The sequence below is a fragment of the Meles meles genome, chromosome 5 (assembly GCF_922984935.1).
Source record: "Meles meles chromosome 5, mMelMel3.1 paternal haplotype, whole genome shotgun sequence".
Classification (NCBI taxonomy): domain Eukaryota; kingdom Metazoa; phylum Chordata; class Mammalia; order Carnivora; family Mustelidae; genus Meles; species Meles meles.
In genome coordinates this window covers 102,573,767-102,586,027 of record NC_060070.1, presented here as the reverse complement: position 1 = coordinate 102,586,027, position 12,261 = coordinate 102,573,767, and positions in this window count along the sequence as shown.

Below are 12,261 nucleotides of genomic sequence, written 5' to 3'. Positions count from 1 at the left end.
CCAACACCAAAGACATACAAACACTTATACAAACATATTATGAGCAACTATATGCCAGCAAATTTGACAACCTGGAAGGAATGGATGCACTCCTAGAGATGTATAAACTACCAAAACTGAGCCAGGAAGAAATAGGAAACCTGAACAGACCCATAACCAGTAAGGAGATTGAAGCAGTCATCAAAAATCTCCCAACAAACAAGAGCCCAAGGCCGGATGGTTTCCCAGAGGAATTCTACCAAACATTTAAAGAAGAATTAATACCTATACTCCTGAAACTTTTTCAAAAAATAGAAATGGAAGGAAAACTTCCAAACTCATTTTATGAGGCCAGCATTACCTTGATCCCCAAACCAAAGACCCCAGCAAAAAGGAGAATTATAGACCAATATCCTTAATGAACACGGATGCAAAAATTCTCACCAAAATACTAGCCAGTAGGATCCAATGGTACATCAAAAGGATTATTCATCAAACCAAGTCAGATTTATTCCTGGGCTTTAAGGTTGGTTCAAAATTCACAAATCAATTAATGTGATATAATACATTAATAAAAGAAAGAACAAGAACCCTATGGACTCTCAATGATGCTGAAAAAGCATTTGACAAAGTACAACATCCTTTCTTGAGCAAAACTCTTCACAGTGTATGGATAGAGGGTACATATGTCAATACCATCAAAGCCAACTATGAAAAAGCCACAGCAATATCATTCTTAGGATCTAAGGTAAGGAACATGGCAGGGATGTCCACCATCACCACTGCTATTCAACATAGTAGTAGAAGTCCTAGCCTCAGCAATCAGACAACAAAAAGAAGTAAATGTATCTCAATCAGCAAAGAAGAAGTCAAACTCTCACTAAATGTAGATGATATGACACTTTATGTGGAAAAGCCAAAAGACTCCACTCCAAAACTGCTAGAACTCATACAGGAATTCAGTAAAGTGTCAGGACATAAAATCAATGCACAGAAATCAGTTGCATTTCTATACACCAATAGCAAGACAGAAGAAAGAGAAATTAAGGAATCAATACCATTTATAATTGCACCCCAAACCATAAGATACCTAGGAATAAACCTAACCAAAGAGGCAAAGAATCTATATTCAGAAAACTTTAAAGTACTCATCAAAGACATTGAGGAAGACACAAAGAAATGGAAAAATGTTCCATGATCATGGATTGGAAGAACAAATATTGTGAAAATGTCTATGCTACCTAGAGCAATCTACACATTTAATGCAATCCCTATCAAAATCCCATCCATTTTTTTTTTTCAAAGAAATGGAACAAATAATCCTAAAATTTATATGGAACCAGAAAAGACCCCAAATAGCCAGAGGAATGTTGAAAAAGAAAACCAAAGTTGGTGGCATCACAATTCCAGTCTTCAAGCTCTATTACAAAGCTGTCATCATCAAGACAGTAGGTATTAGCACAAAAACAGACACAAAGATCAATGGAATAGAATAGCGAGCCCAGAAATAGACCCTCAACTCTATGGTCAACTAATCTTTGACAAAGCAGAATACAATGGTCCTGTGGAAAAAAAGACAGTCTTCTCAACAAATGGTGTTGGGAAAATTGGACAGCCACATGCAGAAGAATTAAACTGGACCATTTCCTTACACCACACACAAAAATAGACTCAAAATGGATGAAAGACCTCAATGTGAGACAGAAATCCATCAAAATCGTTGAGGAGAACACAGGCAGTGACCTCTTTGACCTCAGCCACAGCAACTTCTTCTTAGAGACATCATCAAAGGCAAGAGATGCAAGGGCAAAAATGAACTACTGGGACTTCATTAAGATCAAAAGCTTTTGCTCAGCAAAGGAATCAGTCAACAAAACCAAAAGACAACTGACAGAAAGGGAGAAGATATTTGCAAATGACATATCAGATAAAGGGCTCGTACCCAAAGTCTATAAAGAACTTATCAAACTCAACACCCAAAGAACAAATAATCCAATCAAGAAATGGGCAGAAGTCTCTCGTGGTTCATCTCCCCTTCCAATTTCCCTCAACTCCCTTCTCCTCTCCATCTCCCCATGTCCTCCATGTTACTTGTTATGCTCCACAAATAAGAGGGTTTTGGGGGCGCCTGGGTGGCTCAGTGGGTTAAAGCTTCTGCCTTCGGCTCAGGTCATGATCCCAGGGTCCTGGGATCGAGCCCCACATCAGGCTCTCTGCTCTGTGGGGAGCCTGCTTCCTCCTCTCTCTCTGTCTGCCTCTCTGCCTAGCTGTGATTTCTCTCTGTCAAATAAATAAAAAAATATTTTTTTAAAAATAATTAATTAAAAAAAAGAGGGTTTTGAAGGGGGGGGAGGTGGGAGGTTGGGGGAACCAGGTAGTGGGTAATAGAGAAGGCATGTATTGCATGGAGCACTGGGTGTGGTGTAAAAACAATGAATACTGTTACTCCGAAAAGAAATTAAAAAAAAAAAAAAAAAAGAAATGGGCAGAAGACATGAACAGATATTTCTGCAAAGAAGACATCCAGATTGCCAATAGACACATGAAAAAGTGCTCTATATCACTTGGCATCAGGGAAATACAAATCAAAACCACAATGAGATACCACCTCACACCAGTCAGAATGGCTAAAATTAACAAGTCAGGAAATGACAGATGCTGGCGAGGATGCAGAGAAAGGGGAACTGTTGGTGGGAATGCAAGGTGGTGCAGCCACTCTGTAAAACAGCATGGAGGTTCCCAAAAGGTTGAAAATAGAGGTACCCTATGACCCAGCAATCACACTACTGGGTATTTTTCCTAAAGATACAAATGTAGTGATCTGAAGGAGCACATGCACCCAAATGTTTATAGCAGCAATGTCCACAATAGCCAAACTACAGAAAGAACCTAGATGTCGATCAACAGATTAATGGATAGAGAAGATGTGGTATATATACACAATGGAATACTATGCAGCCATCAAAAGAAATGAAATCTTGCCATTTATAATGTGGATGGAACTAAAGGGTATTATGATGAACGAAATAAGTCAATCAGAGAAAGACAATTATCATATGATCTCTCTGATATGAGGAATTTGAGAGGCAGAGCAGGGGGTTTGGTGGGTAGGGAAGGAAAAAATGAAACAAGATGGGGTCGGAAGGGAAACAAACCATAAGAGACTTAATCTCACAAAACAAACTGAGGGTTGTTGGGGGCTGGGGGGTAGGGAGAGTGTGATTGGGTTATGGACATTGGGGAGGGTATGTGATATGGTGATTGCTGTGAAATGTGTAAGCCTGGTGATTCACAGACTTGTACCCTTGAGGCAAATATTACATTATATGTTAATAAAAAGAATTAATTTAAAAAATCATAAAATAAAATAAAATAAACTATTATAGCTTCAATGACAAAAAAAAAGAACATGGAAAGTGCAAGTATAGGACAGATAAAAATTCATGGAAACAAATTATTCATGGAATAATTCCATTATTCAAGGAAACAAATTCAACATCCTCATAAATATTTTGAAAACAAATTATTTAGAAGTTTTATTTGGAAGTTTTAGGTAAATTTAATATTAACTTTGTTCCAAAATACTTTTATTTTACTTTTAAAATATAATATAAAAAGGGAATCTAATAAACTTTTAAAAATCTAATTTAGCCTCATTACACATGTTCTGATGCCTAAAATTTAGTATATGCCATATGTATATTTTCATTGTTTACATCTTTCATACTTTGAAAATTCTGGAAGCACTGCTCTGAATATATATATATGTATATAGGAAATAACATGGTATGAGCATAATCTTTTTTGGGCAGTGCCTAATTGTATTCCAATTTACACTCCAAATAACAAAGTACAAATGTTCTTCTTCCAAATCCTTGCCAACACTTGACATTTTCATGGTTTTTAATTTTGGCCATCTCGAAAGTGTGCTTTTTAATTTGCATCTCCCTTGTTATCAATAATCTTAATTATCTTGTATTAACCACACTTGCTCTGTTAAGCATCCATCCAAATATTTTACCCACTTTTATTGCTTATCTTTTTCTTACTGATGTATAGTTGTTTATCTTAGGTAATAATCCTCTGTAAATTATTTGCACTATAACCATCTTTCCCCAGTATATTAGTTGACTTCTAATTCCCTTTTTGATATCTTAATGAGTAATTTTTTAAAACTTTAATTTTATTAATCATTTCCCTCATGTTTTATATTTTTATGTCTTGCTTAAGGTATTTTTCTCGTCTTCAGATTCTTCTTCTGTATGCCTTTTAAAAGTTTTATGGTTTTGCTGTTCTCACTTAGGCTTCAATACATCATAGATTCGTTTTGAGTAATTAGATGGGGCTCAATTTATTTTGGCAAGTAATAAAAATATTTTCATTACTGAGCGACAGAATAATTCTTTCATAGTCAAATTTCTATATATTTAGAGCACTGTTCTGAGACTCCTTAGTCCATTTATAAATGTTGATATCTCTTTACACATACTCTACAGTGTTCACTGCTAGAGTATTAAAAGAATTCTAAGAATTTTAGGATTCTTAAAATTCTTAGGATTTTAAAATTTTATTTGCAATTGCATTGATTCTGTACGGAGAACAGATTTTCACCATTTATTTTTCAATGTATGATCTTGTTATATCTCTTTTATTAGGCATTTTTGAATGCCTTGTAGCAAAGTTTTTTTTTTCCATGAAGTTCTTGAAAACATTTTTAGATTTCTTCCCATTTTATATTTTTATGGTAATATAAATGACATATTTTAATGAGCACATTTTCTACCTGTTTTTGAGGTAGAGAAATTCAGGTGATTCATGTAGAATGATAATATATTTAAAAAACTGTACTTTCCCATAGACACTAAAAATTATCCATAAATTCTTTAGAGTATTTTATGTAAAAATCATTATCATCCAAAATAATGAGTGTTATGATTCTTCCATTCTAAGTTGTATCTGTTTTGTTTCAATTACTGCTTTTATAGTGGTGGTCAGACCTCTGATTTCATATACTTTTTTTCTACCAGGCAGCATGGTTTACTTTAAATGTTTAATTTTGAAATATATTCAAATATATATATATATACACACATATATATAATTTTAATCTGAAATATATTCAATACACCAAGGTAAGGTGAATTTGAACTAAAAATCTTCTTGAGAATCATGTAATAAACATTCTAAGTTTTCATACTCTTTCTACTCAGAGTTTGAAACAGACAGTTTTTCTTACAGTTTTCAAGAGCTGGTGGTTTAATTCCGGTTTACTATAACTCAGAGGGAATAGCCCTGTTCCACAGAAGAATCCCATCTTTGTGTGAAGTTTCTTATTAGATCTGCCATCCTGGGGGCCCTGGCATTGTTTCCTGACCTGGGGTCAATGCTGTCTTCATGCAAACACCAAGATCAGAGCTCAGCTTCCCATCGTGGGTGTCTATTTTTAGTCTTAGGTCTTTTAGCCTTTCTTGCTAAGTTCCCAGCTTATTGATGCACTGGAGATATTTTAAAATATTATATCCATTATTTTTAGATTTCTTTTTAACTTTGGGGGGCATTAGGAGATTAGTCAGTGTAGCCATATAACCAGAAACAGAATGATGAACATTTTTCTCAGAGCTACTGTTATTTGCCCTTTATCACATTTACTTCAGCTTTCAAATAACTACTCTCATCTAGGAGAACTTTTTGTTAGTTCAAGCACATCAATTGGCAGCATTGGCTGCTCTTTTCAGAACAAAGAGTTAAAGAAGCAGTGGGGTAGGCAGAATTCTGAGATGGCCTCATGATTCCCACTCCTTAGTTCCAATGCTCTTTATCACCCCTGCTCCGCAAGTGCGGACAAGACTATGAATACAATAGACTTTACTCTCATGACTAGGTCACACTATATATGTGTGAAAGGTGACAAAGGTGAGGAGACTTTGCAGATGTAATTAAGGTTCTAAATCAGTTGACTTTGAGTTCGTTAAAAGGGATATTATTTTGAGTGAGCTTGACCTAATCATGTGACCCCTTAAAAGGGTGTGACCTCTTCCTGAGAGATGCAGTTCAAAGCATGAGACACTGCCTTGCTTGTCTGGAAGGAGCAAACCGCCGTGCTGTGGAGTCATTCATGTGGCAGGAACCTGATCAGTTTCTGGATGTTGAGTATAATCCCTGACAGCCAGCCAGTGAGACAGCAGGACCTTAGTTGTAAAACCACAGGAAATGAATTCTGCCCAAACTTGAGAAAGCGTGGAAGAAGATCTTTCCCTAGTCAAATCTCCAAATGAGGAGGAAGCCATCTGACACTCTGACTTAGTCTCAGGAGACACTAAGCAGAGGACCAGCTAAAATACTAGACTCCAGAGGCATAGAAACAGTGATTATAATACATTTGTATTATAAGCTGCTAAGTGTGTGGCAATTTGTTATACAGCATTAGAGACCCAACACAGACCCAATCTGACCTAAAGCATCAGCACCCACTACTTGCTTATTCCTTTGCCTTCCTGAATCTCACATCTTTTTTTCTTAACTTTCAAATGTATTCTTAGTTTATTTCTTTTTTTTTTAATAAACATATAATGTATTTTTATCCCCAGGGGTACAGGTCTGCGAATCGCCAGGTCTACACACTTCACAGCACTCACCCATAGCACATACCCTCCCCAATGTCCATAATCCCCCTTCCCCTCTCCCAACCCCACCTCCCCCCAGCTGAATCTCACATCTTAATTCCTTCTTTTTGAAGGATTCCCTCACAACTATTCCTTGTACTAAAAATAAAATCATAAAACATTATCTTTCCAGCTTCTCTTTTTCATTTGGCGGATAGGGTTGATTTGGGGGAGGGAGAAACTGCATTGCCTTTGTAAATTTAGACCAATTCTTCAAAATAGCACCATAGCTCAAAGAACGCTTATTCTGCATTATTTACAGGGTATTCTTGGCATTTCAAAATACAGAACAAATGCTATGTAGAAACAATAATCATATTTTCAAAGAAAAACATAATAAAAAGAAGAAAAAATTTAAAGCCTGTAAAACACTAATTAAGATAAAATTATAATGATGTTGGTTTATGTCATCACTTCATTGTAGGGAATGTGATGGGTGTTTAGGGCACACCCCAGTGACTCACCCAGTACAATAAAGAAGCACCCAGTTTCTTCCTTGTTATTTTAAAATGCAACGTAGAGAGCCTTAAAACTCGCAAAGCAGTATAATTTTGTTTTCAAACTCACAGTTGACAGGAAAATGTGAATGTAAATTACAATAGTTGTACTTTGACATAGGAAATTATTTTTGACCATTATGAGCCATCAACATGTGCTCTCAAGAATAAGGTCTTAATACCCTGAAGTGCACGGCCCTGAGACTTATCCTTACCTGATTCACCTCATCAGAGGGATCTGAGGAATTGGTTTATAGTGAAATGAAGTTTCATTTCAGGTAAAAGCCAGACTCTGCCCAGACAGATCATACCTGACCAGATGAAGCAACAAAATAACATCTTATGCCACTTGATCATGAGTTAGCTCTCAAAAATTTAATAATTTTAAATTTCAGTCGATTACTCCAGGGAAAGTCATGTACTAGAACCACTCCCCTTGCAGAAACATTTGTTTCTTACCACCCCATCAACTTATACATGTCATAAAGGGCCTGTGGGTCCAGGGCTAAGCTGAGACAAGAAAAATGACTCTGACAGTCTTCGTAGAAATACAAATTTTAGCTCAGGGCACAAGCACTGACATGAGGGAAAAGCTGACCACTTGTGCTTTCTCCTGCAAGCACAGGCAAGGCTCTGCAGGGTCACTAGTCATCAAACCGCTATGTTTTTCTATTAAGAAGTAACAAAGGAAAGCAAAAACAAGTGAAAGGAAATCAGGCTTCATTGATAAACTAGCTATGGTGGAATGAGGAAGATTTCCGATATCCAACTGATGGTACCATAAGTTGATATGTGTCAATGTCACCCTGCCATGTCTGAACATGACAGAATAAAAAAGAACTTAGAAGCAGTCTGCTCTCACCCCAACCCACACCTGCCCAGACATCCTTGTTCTCATCTAGCATGCTGTCTGTCTGCTCCACTCTGGCACGGATGCTCTATACCCAGCAGGCTCTGACTGCTTGCTTGCCGTCCAGAGCAATCCCATGGCAGCCCTTCAGTACAGCAATTAACACCTAAGAGACAGTTCTGGTTGCTGTAGAAGTAATGAAACAATGAGACGTGAGCTTTTCCTCGAGGATCTTCCTTCAAGAGCAGATGCTCGTGACTTTTCTGATAAGAGCCATGGGACCTACTCCGACTCACTGTTGACCAGCTCTTCCCTAATCCAACCTCTCTACTGGTTTCACCTTCTTGACCTGGAGTCACCAAAGGGATTCCTGCTTTTTGTCCCACCACTTCTTATTTGTACTTTGCATCTCCAGTATTTGATCCTTGTTATCCAGCCAACTTGTCTGCATCTCTTATTCCAAGTTTCTGGGGTTGTTCCCAGTAGAAGTGTACTGGGCTGGTGCTACAGAATGCAGCACTTGGCCAACATCTCAGACATTCTATTCTTTGTTTTTTCTTTTTTCTCCTTAAAGGAAAAATTTAGAGATTCATCTTTCTAAATGTCTCTCTAAAGATTTCCCTAGAGATATTGTCCTGTTAGTAAAGACTGCACATTGTCTATAGCATACCCTCTAAATACAAAGAAGCTGGTTCGGCAGGGTGAGGCTGAATGCAGAGGACAATGTGAGCTTTGGTTTGGACAGAATCCCAATGCTGCCACTTCCCAGTTGTATCCTGCTGGGAAAATGACTTCATATCATGGAAGCTCCGTTTCCTTATTTACAAAAGGATGAAAATATTCTTATTTTGTAGAATCACTGGAAGTATTAGAACAGGATTATGAATAGAAGTTCCTTTTTAAATTGTATCCTAACAGTATAGAACAAGGAAGAAAATGAAGTACAGCTAAAATCTCCATGCTGGTTTTCTTATGTGCCTTAAAAAAAAAAAAAAAAGTGGCTTTAAGAGAGAGAAAACACGACAAACAGGTCCATTCAAATATTCCAAGTGCAAATTGAGTCTGTCCTCTAGCAGAGTGGAACAGCAGAAAACCTGTATGGGAAAACTGATAATAGCTCTGAAATTCTTCTGAGCAGACTATAGATATCTTCAACACATGTGCATTTCATAGTTCCTAGGATATTCATTTCCTATATTGTTCATATCCCCATCATACGATAGTTCCTAAAATCAGCATTCAAACCTACATACTCTTATTTTACCAAAAACTTCATTAAGCTTCAGTTCCTAATTTCCCAGTTCAGAGCAAATTAGAAACAGCAAATTAAGCGGGGAGAAAAAGTCTGGATAGAAAGAAAGGAACTGACAATTTTATTATCCAACAATTCATTCCCTGAGGGTTCAGTACGGAAAATATTTTATATGGGATTTAGTGTTGACAAATTAATTGTTAGCTTTGCATTTTATAAATTTTGTCATGCCATCTACATATAATACAACATGATTATCATTAGATCTTGGAATTCTAAATATTAAACCCCACCCAAAGAATGAATACATGTCAACATGCTTTTTAACCCACTGAGCCACTCAGGCGTCCCCCAGCATGCTTTATAAACAAGAAGAGGACTCGTATAAATGATGTGACATTTTGTTTTCATCCTGAACAAAAAATGTACCTTTCTGAGAGCCTTTTTGAGCCAAATGGAACAATATGTTAAGTAAGGTCACCTTTTCAATGACTCTCAGGACTTTTCTCCAACAATGCAAGACTGGGCTTTATTTTCCTGCAAATGTTTGTTTAAAAATCAGTTTTAAGGTTGTTTTATAAATAAGAAAATTTAAAATATCCACTTAGGATGATAAGAGCAAATTACTACCAAACAGGATATCAATTTTCATATTTTTATAATGTGGTAATATGCCAGGGAGTATTTAAAACATTGAAATGAGCCACTTTTCTGTTTGGGTAGACTCACATAACTGAGAAGTAATAATGCTCTACACTTAAGTTAGAATTTCTTTTTAAAATTTCCCATGTCATACCAAGCTTTTCTAAGCAAGATTCTTGTTGTGTCTCTGTGTGTGTGTACATGTGTGTCTGTGTGTGTGTTTAAAGATAGAGAGCTCATGCCTCTGTAAGCTGGAGGGGCAGGGAGTTGGTAGGAGTAGGTGGGGGCATAGGGGAAGAGAGAATCTTAAGTAGGTTCCATGCCCAGTGCAGAGCCTGGTGTTGGGTTCTACAAGGTGCTTGATCTCACCACCCTGAGATCAAGACCTGAGCCGAAATCAAGAGTGGAACACTTAGCAGACTAAGCCACCCAGGCACCCCTAACCAAGATCCTTTCTAATTCCAAGCACTGCCAGCTACAGTTCTTAGTATTTGGTCTTATAACTTGACTTGGCTGCATTCCACTTGTTGGGCTTATTATATCGAGCTTGGATGCCTGCCTTTTCTCACACCTGATAAGCATTTCTAACTGGCTGGGCAGCCAGGCCTACACCAAATTTGCATATAATTATGCAAATTTAGAAAGAAGAGCAGCATTTAAAAAATGGCCAGTAGTCATTTGGGAGTAATTATTGATTAGAAATAAGTATTGGAGTGCTCATGTATCATAAAGCCAATTTACAAATGATCACTGATTATAAATCCAATATAAAGAATCAGATGGATTTTAATTAAGATGGAACTTAGAAATTACATTGACTCCATGACTAAAAGATACTTGAGTAGGTTCAGCCACAAAAGTTAAAATGAGCTTGTGTGACATAGTCTTATGTATTACATGACAAAAAACTACAGAGTCCATCAGAACAAAATCATAGTGAATGTGTGACAAAGACTTCATAATCATCAGTTAAAATAAAACTTGATATTCCCCAATGAATAAAATATGAACATTTCAATAGGAAACCTTCAGTGGAACACCTGGGTGACTCATTCAGTTAAGTGTCTGCCCTGAGCTCAGGTCATGATCCCAGGATCCTGGGATTTAGTCCAGCATCTGGTTCCTTGCTCAGCAGGGAGCCTGCTACTCCCTCTGCCTGCTGCCCCCCCTGTTTGTGCCCGTGCACTCTCTCTCTTAGAAAAATTCTTTATTTAAAAAAAAAAAAAGGAAACACTTCAAATAGGATAGAGTGACCAAAATAAAGTAAGCCAGTAAACATGAAAGCAGGTAGTGCAGTGTCTGTAAAATGTGCAAACATATTGTCATAAAAGATAACAAAAAAATAGCATGTATATTTGTATATAGGTTATAAATTTATAAATGTACAAATTATAAGAGAAAAATTTTACTATATATGTGTAAATGTATATTTATGTATATAAAACTATAGTTTAAAGACAGCACATAAGTATATGTACTAAAATTATAATATTATATATGTGTGTATTTATCTTAGCACATGTATTACTTTGCTAGAGCATAACAAAGTAGCACAACTTAAGTAGCACAGAACATTAGAAATTTATTCTCTCACAGTTCTGGAGACTAGAAATTCGAAATCAAGGTATTGGTGGGGCCCTGCTCTGATGGCTCTAAGGAAAATATGTTCTATGCCTTTCTCTTAGCTTCTGGTGTTGCTGGCAACAATGGTTTTCTAGGTTTGTAAGTGCAATATTCCAATCTGTCTCCTCCCTCCATACATCACACTCTCCCTATGTGTTTGTGTCTTTCTGTGACCTTCTTTCCTCTAACTTACATAAAGGAAACATTGCTTTGTAGGAAACACTTTAGTAGAACTCAATAAATGCAGTCATGTAATCCCAGATAAACCCACCACCACAATCAAGAATCTCGCCCCCCTCAAGGATGCCCTTGAGTTGCCCTTTGTAGTCACTTGACCAGCTTCTAAACCAGAGAAACCAGTATTCTGTTCTTTATCATTGTACCTTTTCCAGAATGTCATATAAATAGAATCATATATTATGTTGTCTTGTGAGTATGGATTCTAAGTAGAGAGTCATTGCATTTATAAATAATTCACTCTTTTTATTGCTGAGTACTATTCCACTGTATGATTATAGCTTTGTCTGCTTATCACTTCCAGAACTGAAGAACATTGTGTTGTTTGCTTTCTTTTCAGTCAATAAAGAGAGTTTCATATGATTTCACTTATATGTGGAATTTAAGAAGCAAAACAGATGAACATAGTCAGGGGAGGAGAGAGGCAAACCATAAAACAAATTCTTAACTATAGAGAACAAACTGATGGTTATCAGAGGGGAGGTGGGCAGGGTGGTGGGTGAAATAGGTGAGGGGGGT